The 25,195-nt window shown below is 48.7% G+C and overlaps 1 protein-coding gene across 4 annotated transcripts in view; it reads right to left on the minus strand.

The window, feature by feature from the left end:
- Positions 1-20,158, minus strand: part of LOC137429865 (uncharacterized) — an 80,232-nt gene extending 60,074 nt beyond the window's left edge. For all 4 annotated transcript variants that reach the window (XM_078779932.1, XM_068120189.2, XM_068120190.2 and 1 more), the window contains exon 1: positions 19,969-20,158. The gene's annotated coding sequence lies outside the window, so the exon portion shown is untranslated. The remainder of the gene's footprint in view (positions 1-19,968) is intronic.
- Between the last annotated feature and the right edge of the window lie 5,037 nt (positions 20,159-25,195).

A 25,195-nucleotide genomic window follows, 5' to 3' on the forward strand; every position in this document is an offset into this window, starting at 1 on the left:
AAGTTAAAGTTTTGTAGGTCCGAGGACGGGCCTGAAGAAAGGAGGGTGCAGTGTAACGAATTTGAGAAGTGTAACAGTTTTGGAGAAGTGTAACAATTTTGGAGAAAGTGTAACGAATGTGAAAAGTATGGTTTTGTTGTGTGTAACACCCTCGTAATGTAAATAATGGTCGCAGCCGTCCTCCTAGTTAATTCCATGAAACTTACACACAGGCCACGATATATCTTTTTAAATAGTTTATTTCCTTATTCTATGTAGGCTAAATATGTGTTTCCCACTAGATTGACTCTGCATTGCATCAAACGAAATAAAGCGTAGGCCCCTTTCAATTTCCCCAATCATCTCCGCTCTCCAAAGTTCCTTTCAAAAGCGGTGCGAGTGGTGTTCAATCCCGCAAGCCGCCATTGCCCATGTGCTCATCTCGGAGAAGAGGGGGGTAGGAGCCGCCAACTCACAGGTGTGGCACGTCGTCATGATCAAAGGAGGAATCGGACAGCCCTAACAGCCAACCAGCACCGCGGTTAGCGACCCGGTAGGCGTGCCCTCGCAGCCGGCGGCTTGATTCCGCCCCGAGTAATAAAAGCGACTGGAAGGGACTGCTTCGGGAGAGGAGAGAAGAGATGACATGAGAGAGGACATGAGAGATGAGCTGTGAGCTGTGAGCTGTGAGATGAGAGACGCTCCAAACCAAAAAGGAGAGATACTTGGAGAGGAAACCAGCTTTGAAGAGACGCGCTGAGAGGAGGGAGACGGCTCCACCAGAAGGAGAGGAGCAGGTGTGACCGAGCCAGCGCGTGACGTCTACAGCATCGGCAGCGTCGACGCGACCGAGGGTTTTCCCGCCAAAAACGCGAAGAATTGAGAGCTGCTACCTCCAGCCCTGCCGGTTGCAGGGACCTGACCCTGCCTCCCTCTCCAGCAACCCACGTCCGCCAATCCTGCCTGCAATTTCCCCCGTGTAAGTGTGAACGTCGTCTGTCTTAATCGTTGTCCTGGGGTTAAGTAAATTGAATAGTATAAGCTAACGATTCACTGTGTGACTGCTTCTTCCATCCATTGCTTGTAAATAATTTTGGTCGCTCCTTCTTTTTGCTTGTGTGTGTATAATAAATCTGTTCTTCCTCCGTACTCTGTCTTCTTCTCTTTTCCTTCTCTTTCGGTCGCTTTAGAGGTTTCCCGATTGAATATCTGTGGTGCGATCTGGTCAACGTTGGGGGAGTCGGGCCAATTGGGGATCCTGTAACGGTCGCGGTTGGACCATCCGCTCGGCCCATCATAACATCTAAACCGCAACCGTAACAATATATATATATATATATATATATATATATATATATATATATATATATATATATATATATGTAGCGATTACCGCTGGATGCACACAATCGCCTTGCACCGGCCAGAACACGGCCAGACGCGCCTCTCCCGGGCATGCCCGGACTCACTGTTCCCGGGCACGCCCGAACCTCCCGGGCACGCCCGGTCTCGTCTTTCCCGGGCATGCCCGCTCTCGCCTTTCCAGGGCTCGCCCAGAGCATCCAGGCATGCCCGCTATCGCCTTTTCAGGGCTCGCCCAGAGCGTCCGGGCATGCCCGCTATCGCCTTTCCAGGGCTCGCCCAGAGCGTCCGGGCATGCCCGCTATCGCCTTTCCAGGGCTCGCCCAGAGCGTCCGGGCATGCCCGCTATCGCCTTTCCAGGGCTCGCCCAGGAAATATATCTATATATATCTGGGGGTGTCATGGTGTAGTGGATTGAGCGCTTGACTCTCAATCAGAAGGTCCCGGGTTCGATCCCCAATCGTGGCACTTTTGTCCTTCGGCAAGGCATTTAATCCACATTTGCCGCTCCGCGTACCCAGGAGTGAAATGGGGACCTGGTAGGATGTGAAAGCCTCTGTGAATGACTTTGCTCGGAGCGCTTGAAATGGCAGCACGGCAAGGAATGCTCTCCGGGGAGTGGAGATGGTACACCCAGTGTGGTGCAGGCTCGCAATGTATCCAATGACCGGGGTAATAATATGGTATTCTGTAAGCGCTTTGAGCCTTTTGGGAAAAGCGCATTATAAATGCTAATTATTATTATCTCCACCAACATGAGTTGGCAAGTTGCGCCAGACCCTACGGGGCAAGTTGAGCCACGGCTCGATTTGCCCCGTAGGGTCTGCCTCAACTTGCCCCAGTCTGAACTTTCTGAGATGTCTCCACATACACACATATTCTATGCATCCATCGTATTAAAGTCTATGACAAGAATGGAGACACATACCTGGATAACAATTGTCATCTGATATCCATATTATATCTATGCTGCATGTGGAAGAAACGTGAACTTACCTGTTTTACACCTTTTTACTTTTATGGCTGAAAATTGGATTTTTCCCTCTGCAACACTGGTTTCTGTTTCAATTTAGAAAACAATATGGCAGAATTTGGAGTTATGCAATGGGGCATCTATAGATGGCGCCACCACAAAGTCTGACTCATTCATAACTGGCTGGGAGGTGGTGGCTCAACTTACCCCTATGCTCAACTTGCCCCGCCTTCCCCTACGGAGCAGGCAATGAGATGTGTAATGTGATGAGGAGACAGCAGGACAATGAAGAGGTAATGAGGAGATGAACAGGACGATCAACAGGCAAGGGAGAAGACAAGAACACCAGAGTCAAGGCAGGCAGGCAGGACAACCTCCTTAAAGCTCTCCTTCCAATTCTGCTCAGAACTCCCTCAGTTCTCCTCACAAAAACGAGAGCTCCTCAGCACACTATTAATTCTCCTCACCAAACTACAAGCTCCTCAGCACACTGTTAATTCTCCTAACTTCTCACCATTCCTCCTCATTTCTCACCACTCTTCCTCATTTCTCACCAGTGCTCCTCATGTCTCACTAGTCCTCCTTGGTTCTCACCAGTCCTCCTCGGTTCTCACCAGTCCTCCTCGGTTCTCACCAGTCCTCCTCGGTTCTCACCAGTCCTCCTCGGTTCTCACCAGTCCTCCTCGGTTCTCACCAGTCCTCCTCGGTTCCCACCAGTCCTCCTCGATTCCCACCAGTCCTCCTCGGTTCTCACCAGTCCTCCTCGGTTCTCACCAGTCCTCCTCGGTTCTCACCAGTCCTCCTCGGTGCTCACCAGTCCTCCTCGGTTCTCACCAGTCCTCCTCGGTTCTCACCAGTCCTCCTCGGTTCTCACCAGTCCTCCTCGGTTCTCACCAGACCTCCTCGGTTCCCACCAGTCCTCCTCGGTTCTCACCAGTCCTCCTCGGTTCTCACGAGTCCTCCTCGGTTCTCACCAGTCCTCCTCGGTTCTCACCAGTCCTCCTCGGTTCTCACCAGTCCTCCTCGGTTCTCTCACAAAAAACAAGTTCTCCTCAGATCTCATGCATTTCCCTCACAGAACTGTAAGCTCTCCTCGGATCTGTTCCCGTTCTCCACTTCAAAGAGAACCAAGAGTTACTGGCTCCTGCCTCGTCTCCCTTGACAACCCACCAGCAGGCGTTGGGCTCCACCCCCTTCCAGTGTATGTTCATAGCTCCGCCCCTTCTTTCCTTGCCTGGAAGACTCCCATGGCTTTTATTTCACCTTCATTCTAGGCTGGTGCAAACTCTGTTCTCCAGAGATGTCACCCGGCACGCCCGGTGGATGTTTACAAGAGGTTTCAAACACGTTTAACTAACTTTAGACGCTCTCTCTTATCACAAACATGACCCTCTGTATCGTGCCCCCCTAACCCTGGCTCCGCCCCCCCCCCCCAACCCCACCCGAGTTGTTAGGGTTAGATCGCCACCCATAAATGTAACAGTATTTTGGACACCGCACATTTCCAATGCCATCTACAGGTGCTGCATATCGTCATTGCCGGGCACCGAAGGGGGTTCGGCAATGACACACACTGAAAGTGAGTACAGCAATACCCTGTTTTACGCCATTTCGACCTACGTCAAATCCGACTTTACGCCACTCTTCTAGAGTAAATTTCAGTTCAGCGATCGTCATTATGTGCGACTTTACGTCGCTCCTACATCATAACAGGAGCACGTGAAAAAAATTAATTTTTCCTTAAAAATATATTTAAAATAAATAAAATAGTACATCAAAATTAACAATAAAAGAAGCTAAAAAAACAATTTAAAATACAATAAAAAGCACATTAAAAATATTTTTAAGATGTACATACAGTATATGTATGCGTAGCTGCTGGTTCTCATTCAAAACAAAGGCGACGCCATATGCATTTTATCCTGTGCTGTGGTCGTGTGCTTGCTTTGCCTTTCGCTGTTATTTTTGTGATTATTCCTTTACTGTGTCTGTGTTAGCCATGGGTCCTAAGAAGGATAGTGCTAGTGTTTCCAAGCGTAATGTGGTTACGATGGAAGATAAGTTAAATCTGATTAAAAGGTATGAAAAAGGTGAAAAAGTGTCGGTGATAGCGCATGCCTTCGGGCTGCCACGGTCGACGGTATTGACCATCATTCATGATAGGGAACGTATTCTCGCATACGTCACTGAAAAAGCGCCGTAGGCGAAGACAGTTGTCATGAATGTGAAGAGGGGTCAGATTTTCGACGAGATGGAGAGACTCCTTTCGTTGTGGATCGACCGCCAGACCCATGAACGCATGCCAACGAGCCAGCTGCTGATGGAGAAGGCAAAGTCTTTGTTCCAGGATCTTCTGAAGAAGTACCCAGAGGATAAGGACACAACCTTCGTTGCAAGCTCTGGATGGTTTGCACGCTTTAAACGGTGCTTCAGCTTGCACAACGTCAAGATTCAGGGCGAAGCCGCAGCTGCCGACACCGTAGCCGCCCAGGAACATTTTAAGGCATTTTTAAAGCATTACGCCCGGTTTACGTCAAAAACCGAGTTACGTCACGGCTTATGGAACCAATTAATGACGTAGGCCGGGGTATTGCTGTACTCAGTTTTCACTCTGGTTGTTTGTTTGTTTGTTTGTTTGTTTGTTTGTTTCCTTGCTTTCTTGTTTGTCCGGGCTATATCTCAGCCATCCTTTGAGCTAGGAAGCTAAATTTCGGCACAATAGTGAGCAAGTCCTTTGTCAAAAACGGTATTTCTTGTTTTTTGATTAATCAATTAATTGAGGAGTTATTTTATTATAAGCGATTAAGTACTTATTTAATTAATTAAATTTCCTTTCTCTTCTGACCATTAACTCAGGCACCTTTTGAGTTAGGAAGCTGATATTTGAACATGCCAATGACCAGGTGATTTGGCTGCAAAGGCTATTTTTGATTTATTCATTAATCAATTAATCAATTAATTATTTAATTATTCGATTATTATTAATGACTACTTTTTTTTTTTTTTGTTACAGATTCTGATGAAATGGTGGTGGTTTATGTGTTCTATGACCGAATTGATTAATAATTTCATTTTTTAATGATTATTATTTATTTATTTTCATTAGTAATCATTTATTTATTTTCTTTCTCATTTGGCCAATATCTCAGGCACCTTTTGAGCTAGGAAGCTAATATTTGGACATGACAGCGAACAAGTGATGTGGCTATCAAGGATATATTTGATTTATTGATTAATCATTTAATCGATTAATTATTTATTGATTAATCAATTAATTATTTAATTTTTATTAATGACTTATTTAATTAAATTTCTAAAAGATACATCTTCGGATGAAGCACAAGTGGTTTAGTTATGCTATTAGCCAATTGATTAAGAAAATATTTTGTGATAATCTTTTATCGATTTTAATTATACAATTAATCAATCAATTATTGTACACCTCTCCCTCCCAATGCAGTCTCTATGAGCTGCACTGCGGTATTGCCGGGCGCAAGAGGCGCCCTGGCAATGCCGCGCTGTAGGATCTATATAATAATAGCGTAAGGACTCAACTTTGTTATCCCTTTTACGCCGCACCCAGTGACCCGATGCCCACGGCACTAATGGATTTACGATCTACGAACCACGCTCTTTGTTTATCACGTACAGCCATACTTGAAAAATCTGAATTAGCCGACGTTGGGGCCCAAAAGCATCCGATTAACTGCCGATACGACGCCATCTTACGACGCCATCGTATTGGCGTCTGCTGGGCGAAGGTGAAGCAAGCCGTCCGCTGATTGGACAGGCGAAAGGCGAAAGCAAACAGTCCACTAAGTGGACAATCCAGAGCATGCATTTGTGCCGGTGTCGGCGATCGTTGTTCATATATGCACTCTTCATTCTCATCTTTCTTCCTAACTCTTACTCGGACAAGCAAATCCCCTATGCCATCCATAATGGTACACCCTTTCCATACACCACATCCTCCCTTCTGTGGATGTTCCACGGGTTTCAGCTAGTATTTAATTATTTGGCATGGGGGCGGTGTACTTTGAATGTATCTGTACTTGTTTTGTTTATTTTTCTGGAGAAAAGGATAATTCGGGAGAGATTAAGTATGATAAAACAAATGGCATCTGGCAGTAGGGGGTCAAGAGTCAGGGAAGAGAGGAGTAAGAAACAACATGGGTTTGGGAGGTTGGGGTTTTTATCACCTTTTTTATTGACTTTCATTGTATTGTTAACAAAAGTGACTTAGGAGGTAATTACCCAATCATTATATCTTAATGAGCATCAGCATAAGTGCTTGTAAACTTAAATCAGCATTTACCACAAGTGGGTGTCTCGTTGGATTCCCTGTCACCCCCAGCCTCTTGTCTCTCTTTTTTTTCGTGTCCCATTTGTGTGTTTCTTAAATCATACCTCAGCATGGAGTGTACATGCGTTATTTCAAGCCTCGAACACAGGTTTTACAAACATGGCATAGCCACACGCGCTATCTAGCACTTGCGAGCACATACATGCACAAGACCTGTGGAGCAGGGGACCAAAGGGATGCTTGTGTAAAGCAGCGATGATAGCACCTTGTGACACACAAGCCCGGACGCCCAGAAAGTAGACGTCCAGCCATTGAACACCCAGCCCAGAGCACTCAGCCAAAGTGCAATAATAGTTCGGGTCAAATTAGCCACTTAGCTAGCTGTGGGGAAGCCTTGCCAGAGCTGCGCAGCAAGGGGCAGCTAGGAATTAGCCCAGACTGAGAGGGGGTTCTGAGGCCATACCTGTATCACGCATCTTGGCATTCCAGTAAAGACACACACCCCGATACACCCGGTCGGCTCTCCTGTTCATCTTGTGTTCCTGACCTTGGACATCTCGATGTCTTTTAATTGCATTTTGGCTTCCCGTGTCCCCCTCCCCATTATATATTCCCTCTGCCACTGAAAGTGGACTGCCCTGACCGCCCCTGAAAGTAGACAGAGGTTGTGTTTTCACCCCTGCTTTTCTGTCTGTTTCTTTGTCTGTTAACAATGTGCATGGAAGAAGTTTCGAGAACTGAGTGGCGTGCTGATGAGGAGGGGAGTGTCGTTGAAGCTGAAGGGAAAGGTGTATGCTGCATGTGTGAGAAGTGTTATGATTTATGGGAGCGAGACATGGGTCATTAATGTAGAGCAGCAACGAAGGCTGGAAAGGGTGGAAATGCGAATGGTTCGGTGGATGTGTGGAGTATCGTTGAGAGAGAGGAAGACAAATGATGAATTGCGAAAGATGATGGGAATAGAGCCTGTGATGGATGCTGTGAAGAGGAACAGGTTGAGATGGTTTGGTCATGTGTTGAGGAAGGATGAAAGTGACTGGTTGAGAAGAGTGATGGAAATGAATGTAGAAGGAAGTAGAGGACGGGGAAGACTGAGAAAGACTTGGCTTAAGATGGTGGAAGAAGAAATGCGGGCAAGGGGGTTAACAAGGAGAGATGCAGAAAATAGGGCAAAATGGAGAAGATTGTCATGGGGACCGCAAGGCTAACCCCCGCTCTAGCAGGGAAAATGGCCTTAAAATGCATGTTGTTGTTATTGTTTGTCTTTGTCTGTTAACAGGACATCTCAAAAAGTTATGGATGAATTCGGATGAAACTTGGTGGACATGTGTGTGTGTGTGTGAAGTACAAACTGATTAGATTTTGGTGAAGATCTGGATCCGGATCCCAGATCTGTGTACTATTGGTTCACGAGTTATCAAGTGACCACTATATTCGTCATGTGTGTGCGTCTGTCTGTGTGTGTGTCTGTGTGTCTGTCTGTCCGCAGCATAACTACCCGATGATATCATCCGATCTTGATGAAACTTGGGTGGGAGGTTGATATCATCATCTAGTTGTGTCCTGCCTAGAGTGGGCGTATTGCGCCCATTGTGGGCGGAGCCACGCCCAAAAAAGATGTCTTTTTAGGGGGTAATCGATTTCAAGCTGCATCTTCTCCGAGGGGTTTGGTGGAATCTGACAGGGGTTTCGGTATTTGGTTAGGCCAATGCCAATGTCCGGAAGAAAAAGAACTTCCGGGTCATTCGCCTAGCAGGCTGAGCTGAGTCGGTCGTCCTGTGTATTTGATTGATTCTGTTGGATTTAGCGTGTGCTGTCGTGTTGTGCTTTGTGTGAATGATTGTGATGGATCCCTGTTTCGTTTCCTGGCTTATGGCGGCGTGTCTGCCCGTGAGATTTGCAGTACTTTGGTTTTTACTCGCCACCAAGTTGAAAATTTCGAACTGTAAGTACCCGCCATGTTTTTTCGTTGAGCCTCATGCAGCTCCGGTGTGCGCCTCTCAACAAGACAGTTCTTTTCCCCGTCTCGCCCCATTGCTCGTCCCACCGCTCGTCCCATCGCCCGCCCCATCGCTCGTCCCACCGTTTGCCCCATCGCTCGCTCCACTTCTGCACGCAACGCTGCATGTACCGAGCTCGACTATCCGCTCTAACTCCTCTATCCCGAGGCCTATTCGCTACACTCGGCAAAAACTTTTGTCGTTAAACAACACCACTCGATTAACTCCTGGACTCGTGTCAGGCCTCAGAGAACTTGAAATCGGCGTTGGTCTCCCGAGAAAACGCACAAAGCGAGGCGGGAGGAGAAAGCAGAGAAAAATACCGATTGTGATTTCTCTTCGTGACCAGCGACGGCCCGGCCCACATTTTAATAATTCCTGCAAAAAAGTGTCCCCTGTCAACTTCAATAACCTCATCTATCCCTGAAGAACATACACAGCACCAAAACAACACCGTTCTGACCTGTATCTCGCCTTATTCAACGCTCAGTCTGTAAGTAGTCCTGACAAGCGAACCGAAATTACCTCTTTTATTCAAGATAACGATATTGACGTGTTTTTTCTGACCGAAACTTGGCTCCGACCCAATGGTGACGAAGCGAGATGTGCTGATCTCACCCCACTTGGATACACCCTGCAGTCATTTCCTCGCTCCTCTAGGGGTGGGGACGTGGCTGTTATTTACAGAGACAACTTCTCTCCCTTTGTCTCCTTCACCATGACTTTTTCGTTCGACCATTCATCCTACGAGCTAGCCCATGTCACCTTCACTCTGTCAGAAAACACTCTTCATTTCTTCTGCCTCTACCGACCTCCACCTAACCGGAAAAACAAGCTTACTGACTCTATGTTCGTGACCCAGCTTCCTAATCTGCTCGACCACTGCAATACTCTTCCTGGTTTCGTCTTGATTCTTGGAGATTTCAACGTCCACTACGACCAACCACAACTTCCTCTCACTTCAAAGATCATTGACCTCCTTTCTATTTTTAGTCTGTCTCAGTCTGTCTCCCAACCTACACACGTTAAAGGACACATCCTGAATTGGTTAGTGCACAGATGCGATGATCAGTTGGTGCAGTCCATGTCAGTGACCTGTGCTATCACCTCGGACCACTTCTGTGTCACCAGCCACCTGAGTATTGCTGTTCCTCGTCTTCAGCCCACCTTCATCACTGCCCGCAACATTCGTGCCATCGACCGTTCCGCCTTTAAAGAGGACCTTCACACCGGTCTCTCTGGCCGTTCCTATGTCACTGCAGAAGACCTCGACTGTTGCCTCCGCACAGCGTTGGACTGTCATGCTCCAGCGACACGGCGCGCCGTTCCCAGATGCAGGAGTACTCCGTGGTTCAGCACAGTCAGCGACGAAGTCAGGGCTGCCAAAAAGGAACGACGATGTGCCGAGAGACAGTGGCTGAAGACTGGCCTCACAGTCCATAAACAGTTGTATAACATAGCTAAAAGACTCGTCATAAAAATCATTCTGAAAGCAAAAACGTCATATATTTCTGATCGGATTACTAGGAGCTCCTCCTGCAAGCAACTGTTCAGCATTACCAACCGCCTGTTTGCCACCAAAAATAAATCCGTTCTTCCCACTGTATTTCCTCAAAACGAACTACCCCAACGCTTCCTGCATTTCTTTCACAATAAAATTCAGTCAATAAGAAACAATCTTGACAAGCAGTTACTCCTTTCCTTCGATGATGCTGAACACTGCTTTCACGGACGACCTCTTAGTTCGTTTACTCCTGTTACTGAGGAAATTGCCAAATGTACAATCCTCAAGTCAAACACAAAAACATGTGATCTTGACCCCCTTCCCATTGATTTGTTTATTGAGTGTTTGGACACCCTCCTCCCATTTATTACTGCAGTTATCAATGATTCTCTGACTACGGGTTCATTTCCGCTGCTCTTTAAGCAAGCTCTTGTTAAACCACTTCTTAAAAAGCCCACCCTTGACCTTAACGACATGAAAAATTACCGTCCTATCTCCAACCTGTCTTTCCTGTCAAAGATCACAGAAAGAATTGTGCTATCACAGATGAATGACCATCTAGTTTCAAATAATCTTTTCAATTCTCGCCAATCAGCATATAGACCAGGCCATAGCACCGAGACCGCTCTCCTATGAATAACCAATGATCTTCTGACCTCTCTTGACTGTGGTAAGGTTTCCGTTCTTGCTATTTTGGACTTGTCTGCCGCCTTTGACATGATTGACCATAGTGTCTTAATTCGTCGTCTTGAAATCACATTTGGTATAACTGGTACTCCCCTTTCTTGGCTGATGTCCTATCTTACTGATAGAGTGCAAACAGTTGTTGTCAATGGCCAGAAATCAGCCCCTTCTCCACTTTCCTTTGGCGTTCCCTAGGGCTCAGTCCTGGGACCTATCCTCTTTCTTTTGTACACTCAGCCTCTATTTGATCTTGTTGCCAGACATTCAGTTGATCACCACGCCTTTGCGGACGACAATCAGCTGTACAAAGTAAGCACGATTCAACAAATCGTGCCCACTGTTGAAGTGTTAGAAGGCTGTATTGCCGACGTGAAGGCGTGGATGACCCAAAACAAACTTCAGCTGAACGATGCTAAAACAGAGTCTATGATTGTAAGATCGCACAGATGTCCTCTACAATGTTCACTTCCTACCACTATTCATGTTGGTGAAACCGATGTAAACTTTGTTTCGTCGGCCAAGGACCTTGGTGTGGTTTTCGACTGTAACATGACATTTTCCAAGCAAGTACTTCAAACTTGCAAATCAGCATACTTTCAGCTGCGAAAGATTGCATCCATTCGCCACTTTCTTACTCGTCAAGCTGCTCTAACTCTGGTCTGTGCCCTTGTCCTCTCAAGGCTAGACTATTGTAATTCTTTGTATGCTGGCTGCCCTCAGTTTCTCTTGGATAAGTTACAAAGGGTTCAAAACTCTGCCGCTCGCATTGTCTGTAAGGCGAAGAAGTCTGACCATGTTACTCCGCTTCTTGAATCTTTACACTGGCTGCCTGTCTCTGCTCGTGCGCAATACAAAATTTGCACACTATGTTATAAATCATTGTGTGGAACGGGACCTCACTATCTCTCCGATTTGCTCACTCTCTATGAACCTCGGCGACGGCTTCGTTCAAGCGATGACTCTATGACCTTAGAGCCGCCGCTCGTTTGGTGAGAAATCCTTTTCCTTTGCTGCACCTCTGTTCTGGAATGACTTGCCTTCCTCTGTTCGACATGTTGACTCTCTTCCTGCCTTTAAAACCTCCCTCAAAACCTATCTGTTTCACAAGTCTTTCAAAGTCTAAGTCCTGTTTTCCCTTTGGTTTGAGGTGGGACAGAGATCGAGAGTATGTCTGTGTACATGTGCGGGGGAGGGAGGGGAGGAGGAGGGGGAGTACACATCTGTGGGTTTTGAATGGGGAGGGAGAGGAATAGGGCAAGAGTGAAGGTGTGTCTGTGTGTGTGTGTTTGTGTGTGTGTGTGCGGTGTGTGTGCGTTCACATGATAATGTAAAGCGCCATGAGGGTCGTTTACTCTGCTTGATGGGGCTATATAAGACTCCTTTATTATTATTATTATTATTATTATTATTATTATTATTATTATTATTATTATTATTATTATGTGTTTAGCCCCACGGAGCTCGATTTTTCATTTTTTCTTTTTTTTCCTTTTCATTTTTTTCATTTCATTTTTCACCGAATTTTCGGTATTGCGTAGCTAACTAACCTCATAACTGATTATACATTATTTTCTATCTCATTTCAAGGTCAGTAACCTTCGTTTTGACATTTCCGGGCCTGGCCTGTCCGGCCTATTTCGGTTACAGTCCGTCCTTTGTCATTGAATACCGCTCGCTCGTGAACCATCGTCGTCTCATGACTTGTAATGTTTTTAAAATTGATTCTTCCCCATGGAGAGATAGGAGCAGAAATGATATACAGCACGATATTTCAAAAAGTTAAATGTATCATGCATGACCATTGGACCAAATTAATGTTGTTAAACCATTGGTTTTAAAAGAAAATAGGGAGAAGGGGGGGGGGGGGTGGAAATAACTTTTTCCTGTTGCAAGCACCACAGAAAGCTCCTTTGTACAGTACAGCAGTATTTTTTTTCAATGTCATTCCTTATCAAACAATGCAAAGTCTTGCCTGAGTATTTGTTGTGGCGACTCCTTTCACGCAATAAACCATGGGCTGTGCTGCCCTTAAAGCTTAACGACAAATCGCTTTTCCCAATATCCTGCCCCCCAAAATAGGGAATTTTTTCTTTGTTTGTTCATAGTTCTTATGATTATGTTAGTATTGTTCTACAAGCTGCCCTGTCTTCGAGCAACCATTGAAATTGGTTTAAAATAGTCGGTGCAGTATGCTGTTTATTCTACCAGGTGAGCGCTGGGGGTATTGCCCCAATGTTTAATTTGACGACTGTGGCCATTTTTGCGAACATGAGGAGGTGTTCCACTCGCAAAACGGGGGAGGAGAAGGGAGATGGGGTGGATGAAGGTAGTTTTAGGGTGAAGAATGTACAACAGTGACCATGCAATATGCCTCTAAGAGACCCTCTCAGACATGACACTTCAATCTATGCCTGGTGTTTGCTTAATGGTTAAGGTGGCTGGCTTACGGTCTTAGGGTTTTGAGTTTGAGTCACTGTCTAACCGTTGAATTAACACCAGGTGGGTTGACTCAGCCTGTCGTCCTTCCAATGTCAACAAAATGAGTAACTGCTTATTGGGGTAAAAATCCATTTGATCCAAATCCAAATCCTCTCATATCCTCGTCCTTTCTAATGTATAAAGAACTTTCTCTTTCAGCCTGGAAACAATAATCCCTTTGTCCCTGGAATGATTCCCACTGCTTTGTGAATGCAAAACCTTCCTCTATACACCATTCTTCCAGGCATAGGTTGATGTATATCGCTCTGCTCATAATTTATATTTCATTTCCTAATCTTGGGATAATCCCAAAAACATGACGTCAGAACCCTTTGCTTCCAGCCGCTTTCCCAATATCCTGGTATTTGAAATCCTCCAAATAAACCTTCCCCAAAAAGTTACTACAACCAACACCTTCTGCCATGACCCAATACAATGGCATTTAACATTCCTTCAATGCTTCTAATCTGTGCGCCTTCAAAACTACACACAACTCCATGTCTCTGATCCTTCCTGCAGAATGAAGAATGTAGATATTGAATAATTTCATCACAAAGAAAAACTCACCTGCTTCATTCCTACCTTTCTTGATTGCTGCACCTTTACCTGCACGGGCCACGCCCCCATAAGGCATTCAAACGTTGTACAAATGGACAGAGAGCGATGAAGACGCCGCTTACCTGCGGCAGTGAGTGGATCCTCACCTGATCTCTGGCCGGCTATGGGGGATGGGAAAACACGTGCTCCCAGCTCTTTTGTTCAGAAGGGAGCAAAGTCCGAAAAGGCAGTTTCTCCTTGCTTATCACGACGGTGAGCATACATTTGTACACGTCATCCATCGTTCGAATATATCAATAGTCGTGTAGCGGTTACCGCTGGATGTACATAATCACCTTGCACCGGCCAGAACACGGCCAGACGCGCCTCTCCCGGGCATGCCCGGACTCACTGTTCCCGGGCATGCCCGAACCTCCCGGGCACGCCCGGTCTCGTCTTTCCCGGGCATGTCCGCTCTCGCCTTTCCAGGGCTCGCCCAGAGCGTCCGGGCATGCCCGCTATCGCCTTTCCAGGGCTCGCCCAGAGCGTCCGGGCATGCCCGCTATCGCCTTTCCAGGGCTCGCCTAGAGCGTCCGGGCATGCCCGCTATCGCCTTTCCAGGGCTCGCCCAGAGCGTCCGGGCATGCCCGCTATCGCCTTTCCAGTGCTCGCCCAGAGCGCCCGGGCACGCCCAGCCTCGACTTGCCAGGCCGCAGCCAAACACGCCCGGGCAGGTCCAGACTCGCCTTTCCAAGGCTCGCCCTTGATACCCGGGCATGCCCGGTATAGCTTTTGCCGGGCAAACTTCCCGACATAAATGTGTATATATATTGTTGCCCGAAAAACGGGCTTGTCAGAATACCTGAGCTGTTTTGTTTCAATAAAGCAACTCGGACGAATTCCGTCTTTGGTCGCGTCAATTCTTTCGACTCGCGTTGGAGCGCAGTTCCTTCATTGGTGACCTACCGACATGGATATGGCAGTGACGCTTAAACTGCCTACCTTCTGGGAGGCTCACGCGGCTGTTTGGTTCGCCCAGGCGGACTCCCAGTTCGCCCTGCGAGGCATCACCGCGGACGACACCCGCTTCCACCATGTTGTGGCGGCGCTCGGTTCCGCCACCGCGGCCCGCGCCTTGAGCCTCCTCCAGCACCCGCCGGCTGCTGACAAATACGACGCGCTGAAGACGCTCCTCCTCGGCGCTTTCGCCCTCTCACCGGCAGCACGCACACGGCGCCTGCTTGACCTGCCCGAGCTCGGCGACACGCGCCCGTCCGAGCGCATGGACTATATGCTCTCGTTGCTCGGCGAGCACTCTCCGGCATTCCTGTTCCGGGAGCTGTTCCTCCGTCAGCTGCCTAACCCGGTACGCCTGGCCCTGGCTGGCACGTTGATCACGGATTCCCGCGCCCTCGCCAGGGAAGCCGATAAGATCTCCTCGGCGGGCCAGCACATCGGCGCGGTTACCTGGAGCCCGCCGCCGTCCGAGGCGACGCCCACGACGCCCGAGCGCCCTGCGCGGTTGGAGGCCGAACTGCAGGTGCAACTGGCGGCCGCCACGCCGCACCGCCCACTTCCGACACGACGGCCGGGGCCTCCACCTGACCGGGCGTGGTGTTATTACCACGCCAGGTTCGGACACAAGGCTCGGACGTGCCGGCCCCCGTGCACTTTCGGCAGGTCGGGAAACGGCCGGGCCGGCGTTCTTTCCCGGCCATGAGCGCCGGCCACTCGGGCAACTTGCTGTTTATTCGGGACAAAGCGTCTGGACGGCGTTTCCTGTGCGACACCGGCGCCCAACTGAGCGTCATACCTGCCTCCGAGCAGGACAGGCTGGACGCAGTTTGCGGCCCCTCTTTGGTCGCTGCTAATGGCTCGGCCATACGCACTTTCGGCCCACGCGTCGTCACCCTCTGCTTCGGCAGCCAGCGCTTTCAATGGACTTTTGTTACCGCCAGCGTCCCCGTGGCTTTGCTGGGCGCCGACTTCCTCTGCGCGCACGGGCTGCTGGTCGACGTCAAACGACGTCGCCTTGTCCACGCCGAGACCTTCAACTCCCTGGCGTGCACAATGAGCAGCTCCGCGCCGACCGAACTGGCGTGCGCCCTCCCGGCAACGAACGAGTTCGCTCGCCTGCTCGTGGAATTCCCAGCCCTCACGCGGCCGACGTTTTCGGCCGTCGCGGTGCGGCACGGGATCGAGCACCACATACCCACTACGGGCCCGCCGGTCTACGCCAGGGCCCGCCGCCTCGACCCAGCCAAGCTCGCCGTGGCAAAGGCCAAATTCGACGCTTTGGAGCACCTCGGCATCGTGCGGCGCTCCGATAGCGCGTGGGCCTCGCCACTGCACATCGTGCCAAAGCCGGGGGGTGGATGGCGCCCGTGTGGCGACTACCGCCGTCTCAATGACGCTACCACCCCCGACAGGTACCCGATCCCGCATATTCAGGACTTTTCCGCCCGTTTGGCGGGACGGGTCATCTTTTCGAAAATTGACCTGATACGGGGCTACCACCAGGTACCTGTCCGGGCGGCCGACGTCCCGAAGACGGCCGTCATCATGCCGTTCGGCCTGTTCGAATTTTTGCGGATGCCGTTTGGCCTCAAGAACGCGGCCCAGGCGTTCCAGCGCTTGATGGACGGCGTGCTGCGCGACCTGCCGTTTCTTTTCGTCTATCTGGACGACATCCTCGTCGCCAGCACGTCCCGCGCCGAGCACCTCCTCCACCTCCGAACACTGTTCGGTCGCCTCAGCGAGCACGGCTTAATTGTCAACCCGGTCAAATGCCACTTCAGCGCGACGACCGTTGACTTTTTGGGCCACCGCATCACCAAGACCGGGGCCGTGCCGCTGCCGACCAAGGTCGAGGCCATCACCACGTTCCCGCGTCCCCGTTCCATCAAGGCCCTCCAAGAGTTCCTCGGCATGGTGAATTTTTATCACCGATTCGTGCCCCGCGCTGCTCAGCTCATGCGGCCCCTTTACGAGGCCCTCCGGGGCAAGCCGGCCAAGCATGACATTGTTTGGTCCGCGGCCATGGACGCGGCCTTCGCCAGTGCCAAACGGGCCCTCGCCGACGCAACGCTGCTGGCTCACCCGGTGCTCAACGCGCCCATCGCCCTCACTACGGACGCCTCCAACTACGCGGTGGGCGCCGTCCATGAGCAATGGGTGGACGGGGTTTGGCAGCCACTCGCTTTTTTCAGCCGGCAACTCCGGCCGAACGAGTTAAACTACAGCACGTTCGACCGCGAGCTGCTCGGGCTATTCCTGGCCGTTCGCCATTTCCGACACCTCCTGGAGGGCCGCCCGTTCACGGCTTTCGTCGACCACAAGCCGTTGGTCTACGCAATGGCTAAGGTCACAGAGCCGTGGTCGGCCCGCCAGCAGCGCCACCTCTCCGCCGTGTGGGAGTTCACCACGGACATCCAGCACGTCGCCGGCAAAGACAACGCCGTGGCCGACTGCCTTTTGCGGGCCAGCGCGAACGCGGTCCACCTCGGCGTGGACTTCACGCTCATGGCGGCCGACCAGACCACCGACGCCTCGGTGCAGGCACTCCGCGTGGCGGACATCCCCTTCGCGGGCACCGTCCTGCTCTGCGACGTCTCCCAGGGCCAGCCTCGCCCCATCGTGCCCGTTTCCTGGCAGCGCCGCATCTTCGCCTCCATCCACGGCCTTTCTCACCCGGGCCGGAAAGCTTCTCAGAAGCTGGTGTCGGCACGTTTCGTCTGGCACGGCCTTCGACGAAACATCCGCGACTGGGCCAACGCCTGCACGGCCTGCCAGCGAGCCAAGGTCCACCGCCACACCCAGGCCCCGCTGGCACCTTTCACCGTGCCTGAACGGCGTTTCGACCACGTCCACGTGGACCTGGTGGGTCCCCTGCCCCCCTCGCGGGGGTTCACCCACCTGCTCACCATGGTGGACAGGACCACCAGGTGGCCGGAGGCCGTGCCCCTCACCTCCACCACCACCGCCGACGTGGCGCAGGCGTTCATCGCCACCTGGGTCGCGCGCTTCGGCGCACCAGCGGACATCTCGTCCGACCGCGGCCCACAGTTCACGTCTGAGCTTTGGGGCGCGGTCGCCCGTTCGTTGGGGGTCACGCTGCACCGCACCACGGCCTACCACCCCCAAGCCAATGGGTTGTGCGAGCGGTTTCACCGCTCCATGAAGGCCGCACTCATGGCCGGCCTTCAGGACGACGGTTGGGCCGACCGGCTGCCGTGGGTCCTTTTGGGCCTTCGCACGGCCCCCAAGGAAGACCTCCAGGCGTCCGCCGCCGAGCTCGTCTACGGCCAGCCACTCCGCGTCCCGGGCGAATTCGTGCCTGACGCTACCAGTCCCTGGTCCGCCGCTCGCCAGCGCTCGGACCTCCAGGAGGCCGCCCGACGATTTGCCCCCGTGCCGACGTCCCGCCACGGTGGCCCCCAGTCCTACGTCCCCCCGGCGCTTCGCACAGCGGAGTACGTCTTTGTGCGTTATGACGCGCACCGGGGGCCACTCCGGCCGCCGTACGACGGGCCCTTCCGGGTCCTGCGACGGGGCGACAAGTCTTTCATCGTCGACTTCGGCGGCCGGCCGGACCGGATTTCTGTGCACCGCCTCAAACCGGCGCACATGGACGTCGACCGACCACCACGGTTGGCCCTTCCTCCGCGGCGAGGCCGCCCCCCATCCACAGTTCCCCCCGCTCGACCACCCACCACCACGTCAGACCCCTCCCCACGACCCTCCAGCGGTCGCTTCGGCCGGGTCATCCGGACCCCCCTTAAATTGACCCTGCCGGTGCAGGTCGATTCTGGAGGGGCGTGTGTAGCGGTTACCGCTGGATGTACATAATCGCCTTGCACCGGCCAGAACACGGCCAGACGCGCCTCTCCCGGGCATGCCCGGACTCACTGTTCCCGGGCACGCCCGAACCTCCCGGGCACGCCCGGTCTCGTCTTTCCCGGGCATGCCCGCTCTCGCCTTTCCAGGGCTCGCCCAGAGCGTCCGGGCATGCCCGCTATCGCCTTTCCAGGGCTCGCCCAGAGCGTCCGGGCATGCCCGCTATCGCCTTTCCAGGGCTCGCCCAGAGCGTCCGGGCATGCCCGCTATCGCCTTTCCAGGGCTCGCCCAGAGCGTCCGGGCATGCCCGCTATCGCCTTTCCAGTGCTCGACCAGAGCGCCCGGGCACGCCCAGCCTCGACTTGCCAGGCCGCAGCCAAACACGCCCGGGCAGGTCCAGACTCGCCTTTCCAAGGCTCGCCCTTGATACCCGGGCATGCCCGGTATAGCTTTTGCCGGGCAAACTTCCCGACATAAATGTGTATATATATTGCTGCCCGAAAAACGGGCTTGTCAGAATACCTGAGCTGTTTTGTTTCAATAAAGCAACTCGGACGAATTCCGTCTTTGGTCGCGTCAATTCTTTCGACTCGCGTTGGAGCGCAGTTCCTTCAGACGGAATAATAATTTTAAAAATCCTCTTTACGTATCAACAACTTTAACAAACGCATCATTGCACAATGCAGAACTCTGCCACAGCACATCTATCTATAATTCCAGTAATCTCTGTTTGTTTGTACGTTTGTACGTTTGTTTGTCTGTGACCGCTGTTTCTCGACAACCACGGGTCCGATATACTTTTAACTTGCCAGGTATATTGCTGGGGACCCGAGGATGTGCCTTTTCAAGGTTTCATATTAATCGGACAATTACTTACCGAGCTATGTCCAAAAAACGATTCAACCAATCAGAGAGCAGCGAACTATCGCGTGTGCCGAACGTGGCGGACACACTCTGCCTCGGATGGCACATTTGAGAGCGTATTCATTTATTTCACGTTTGCAAACTATGTTGGCGTTAAACTATGTTTTAAAACTAATAAAAACGAATTTGCGATTCATTCGCTTTCCTGCGCGTTTGTGCACGCGATGGCGATTTCTTTACCAAACTCCGGAAGCCGTTCGCTTTGGACCAAACCATTTCATGTAAATAGAGGGGGGGGATATAATTTTAGATATAGATATAGTACGGGCAATGCCCTAGTAATATTAATATGTACATTAGTACGATAGAAAAAGAGAAGAGTAAAAGATGGAAACGTGGGCTTGCAGCACCATGATGGTGGAATTCCCGGCACGAAACATGTACTCACCGACATGACGCAACGTGGCCAAAAGGCTGATGATCTGCAAGCTCTCACTGCCGATTAGAGTGTTCCACTTGTGGAAATAGATTCTAGCAACAGAAAATGGCGCCGGTCACCGAGCGTCCTGAGCCGAGCTGGTCCTGTTCGCTCACCCACCGCAGATTTGTGCTATTCGTGCGATGAACGTTCGGTCTCTGGGGCGGAGGAGGGAGGAGAGGAGGGGGAGAAGGGGCGGGGAAGGGCGGGGAGGAGGAGGGGTGATGAGAGACATCAACAACATGCATCAACAACACGAACCCCGATCCCGCGAACTCTTCTCATGCCGCTTTGTTACCCTGGCCTGAGTATTGCATTTGCATTTGAACATTTGGGATTGATTTGAGCCCATTTGTTTGTCCGTTTATTACTTGCAAAGTGGAAGATTTTTCAAGTATATTGGTCGGTTGCGTTTGTGGTTCTGTCTATCTCTTTGTCTGTTTGTTAGTTGGCAAAAAAATGTTGTTGTATGTTGATCACTCCGGTTTGTGTATTTGTTTGTTTGTGTGTCCGCTCACTTATACTTGCCTACAGGTCACAATTTTAAACCGATCTTCACGAAACTTTACCAAATGGTGGAGGAGTTCGTGGTCCGACAAAATCCTATATATTTTTGGTGTCAAAAGGTCAACATTGGCCAAAGGTCAACCACGTTTTTCAAATTTTTAAAATCCTCAATTTTCATCCGATTGACTTGAAATTTGAATAGGATTTTCATATCGGCTTACTGAATTCAACCACCAACTATTTTTGAAATCAGCGTAGGCCAAAAGGTCAACGTAGACCAAAGGTCAACCACTTTTTTTTTAATTTTTAAAATCCTCAATTTTCATCCGATTGACTTGAAATTTGAATGGGATTTTCATATCGGCTTACTGAATTCAACCACCAACTATTTTTAAGGTTAAAAGTATTCCCTACTGAGTGGCATTCTACTTTGTACTGTTTTGCCAAGTGTCTCTCCCTGAGTGATTTTTCATTTGTCTGTTTGTTTGTCACCGGCCTACAGGTCACAATTCTAAACCGATCGTCACGAAACTTCACCAATCTGTATAGGTCGTCCCAATTGAGAAGCCTATTGTTTTTGGGGTCAAAAGGTCAAAAGGTCAACATAGGCCAAAGGTCACCAACTTTGCCAATTTCTAAAATCCTCAATTTTCATCTGATTGACTTGAAATTTGAAGAGGACTTGCATATCTGGTCACTGAATTCAACCACCAAGTATATTTGAGGTCAACATAGGCCAAATTTCTAAAATCCTCAATTTTTATCCGATTGGTTTGAAATTTGAAGAGAACTTGCATATCTGGTCACTGAATTCAACCACCAAGTTTTTTTCAGGTCAACATAGGCCAAAAGGTCAACATAGGCCAGATTTCTAAAATCCTCAATTTTCATCTGATTGACTTGAAATTTGAAGAGGACTTGCATATCTGGTCACTAAATTCAACCACCAAGTATATTTGAGGTCAACATAGGCCAAAAGGTCAACATAGGCCAAATTCTAAAATCCTCAATTTTTATCCGATTGGTTTGAAATTTGAAGAGAACTTGCATATCTGGTCACTGAATTCAACCACCAAGTATTTTTGAGGTCAACATAGGCCAAAAGGTCAACATAGGCCAAATTTTTAAATCCTCAATTTTCATCCAATTGACTTGAAATTTGAAGAGGACTTGCATATCTGGTCACTGAATTCAACCACCAAGTATTTTTGAGGTCAACATCGGCCAAAAGGTCAACATAGGCCAAATTTCTAAAATCCTCAATTTTCATCGAATTGACTTGAAAATTGAACTGCATTTGCACATTGAGTCACTAAATAGGGAAACGAACTATTTGAGGTCAAAAGGTCAAAGGTCAACTCAAGGTAAACCTTCCAAAATCATCATTTTTCATCTGAAAAAATCGTCACTTTTCTTCCTGTTTACCCGAGCTTTGATCAAGATTGTCAATTTTAATATTGATGAAATGGACAATTTGCTGTATCAATGGAATTTTTTTTCTTGGGGGTGGGGACGGATTTTGCAAGTATCGTGCTCCGCATGACTTCTTGGTACTTGCAAAATCGACGTCTTCTAGTTTGTCTGTTTGTTTGTCACCGGTCTCCAGGTCACAATTCTAAACCAATCGTCACAAAACTTCAAGTTGTATAGGTCGTCCCAATTGATAAGCCTATTGTTTTTGGGGTCAAAAGGTCAACATAGGCCAAAGGTCACCAATTTTGCCAAATTTCTAAAATCCTCAATTTTCATCCGATTGACTTGAACTTTGAAGAGCACTTGCATATATGGTCACTGAATTCAACCACCAAGTATTTTTGAGGTCAGCATAGGCCAAAAGGTCAACATAGGCCGAATTTCTAAAATCACCAATTTTCATTTGATTGACTTGAAAATTGAACAGCATTTGCACATTGGGTCACTATATAGGGAAACTAACTATATTTGAGGTCAAAAGGTCAAAGGTCAACTCAAGGTTAACCTTACAAAATGATTTTTCATCTGAAAAATCATCACTTTTCTTCATGTTGACCCGAGCTTTGTTCAAGATTGTCAATTTTAATCTTGATGAAATGGACAATTTGCTGTATCAATGGAATTTTTTTTTTCTTGGGGGTGGGGGGCGGATTTTGCAACTATCGTGCTCCGCATGACGTCTTCTTGTTTGTTTGTTTGTCTACACAGAATAAATATGATTTTCACTGCAACCGTTGATCCGATTGACAGGACATTTTCACCATAGGTGCAACTCCCCCTGTATAATTTTTGTGTGATAATTATGACGTCATAGGTCACGGGGTGCGGCCGCCATCTTGAAAAAAACGAAAAACTTTGCACCTCTATATCTCCAAAAGCGCCGAAAAGAAAAAATTGAGACATGGCTCATTGTAAAGAACTCCATGGGGAATAATATATGTTAATGATGATGTCATAGGTGATGTGTTAATGATGATGTCGCCTCCATTATGACGTCATAATTCGACAAGTACAAAACTTCATCCTATCAAGATGAAATTTCTTGAGCGTCATGTCGGCATATATTAGAGGGGGAAAAAAATAATGACGTCATTGGTCATGTGGTTCGGCCGCCATCTTGGAAAATCCGAAAACATTTGCACCTCTATATCTCCAAAAGCGCTCAATAGAAAAAATTGAGACATGGCTCATTGTAAAGAACTCTCCATGGGGAATAAAATATGTTAATGATGACGTCATAGATGCTTCCATTATGACGTTATAATTCGACAAGTACAAAACTTCATCCTATCAAGATGAAATTTCTTGAGCATAATCTAGGAATAATTTGGTTTAGAAAAAAAAAATGATGACGTCATTGGTCACGTGGTTCGGCCGCCATATTTGTTTTAACACAAAAGCCTTAAAAAACACTGAAAATACATCCTGGCGAGGGTTTGCGATCTGTGTTTGCTCTTTCTTGTTTGTTGTTTTTTATGACCATTAATTGGGATCGCTGCGACTCCTTTCGGAGTTGTCCTTCCAATTTTCTGCGCAACTCCAAACCATCTATTTATTATGTACGCAATATATAATTACGTGCAACTTCCTCCACCTAAACTAACTAAATAAAACATCCCCCATCTCCAACCCCCGGTATGAATTCGAGGAAGTAACATGTGGAACATGGCAGGATGGGATCGTTTGTGCACGAGATTTGGAGAAAAACAAGTGGAGATCAAGATTTGGAGAAAAACAAGTGGAGATCAAGATTTGGAGAAAAACAAGTGGAGATCAAGATTTGGAGAAAAACAAGTGGAGATCAATATTTGCTGTAAAACAAGTGGAGATCAATATTTGGAGAAAAACTAGTGGAGATCAAGATTTGGAGAAAAACAAGTGGAGATCAAGATTTGGAGAAAAACAAGTGGAGATCAAGATTTGGAGAAAAACAAGTGGAGATCAAGATTTGGAGAAAAACAAGTGGAGATCAAGCCTTAAACCTACATACCAGCTGTTTCGCCATCTATAAACGTGGTCCACATACCGGCTATTTCATCGTCTATAAACGTGGTCTACATACCGGCTGTTTCAGCCTCTATAAATGTGGTCTACATACCAGCTGTTTCACCCTCTATAAACATGGTCTGCATACCGGCTGGTTTCACCGTCTATGAACGTGGTTACATACTGGCTGTTTCACCGTCTATAAACGTGGCCTACACACCGGCTGTTTAGCATCCCTGCCTGCCGGATTCAGGGGGGGTCTTTTGGTTCCTCTGGGTCTTTTGGGTCGTCTGGGACTTTTGGGGCATTAAGGACTTTTGGGGTCATCTGGCTCTTTTGGGCCCTCAGGGACTCTTGGGTATTTTGGGTCCTTGGGGATTTTTGGGTCATCACAGACTTTTTGGGTCCTTTGGGACTTTCGGGTCATTAAGGACTTTTGGGTCAAATGGGTCTTTGGGGTATTTTGGGTGCTCGGGATATTTTAGGTGCTCGGGGATATTTGGGTCTTTTGGGTCCTTGGGGACTTTTGGGTCATCACGGACTTTTTTGGTCCTTTGGGACTTTTGGGTCATTATGGACTTTTGGGTCTTCGGGATCTTTTGGGTGCTCGGGGACTTTTGGGTCATCAATAATTTTTTGGGTCCTTGGGGACTTTTTGGGTCATCAAGGCCTTTTGGGTCATCTGGGTCTCTTGGGGCTTTTGGGTCATCTTCAAACTTTTTGGGTCCTTGGGGACTTTTGGGTCATTAAGGACTTTTGGGTCTCAAGTGTTAAAGGGTCTTCCAAGGTCTGAGCTCTAAGGGGTCTCAGCAGTCTCAAGGGTTAAAAGGTACATTTGAATAGTAGGTAATTAATAGACACGAAAAGTATCACTATCACACACACCACACACCACACACAACGCACAACACACAACACACACACACCCTTGGCTTCTCTCTCCTCCAATTAATACAACCACCACGTGGGCAAGTATCAGGAATTGTAATTAACAGCAGTGATTTGAACAATAAACAAGACCGGAAGTCCAACAGCAGCATTGCCGGCTTGTAAAATATTATAAACCACAAACACACATGATTAGCTTTTTAAACAGTCGCTAATGCTCTTTATATCAATACACAAAGAAATTTGGAGGAAAATCCAGACATCAGTGAGGTAAGTTTTACTTACAGAACTGAGGGAAGATCTTCTGTAATCTAGATTATACACCACAAGGGTTGGGTACGTA

This window comes from Myxine glutinosa, chromosome 6, assembly GCF_964187855.1.
Source record: "Myxine glutinosa chromosome 6, kmMyxGlut1.1, whole genome shotgun sequence".
NCBI lineage: Eukaryota > Metazoa > Chordata > Myxini > Myxiniformes > Myxinidae > Myxine > Myxine glutinosa.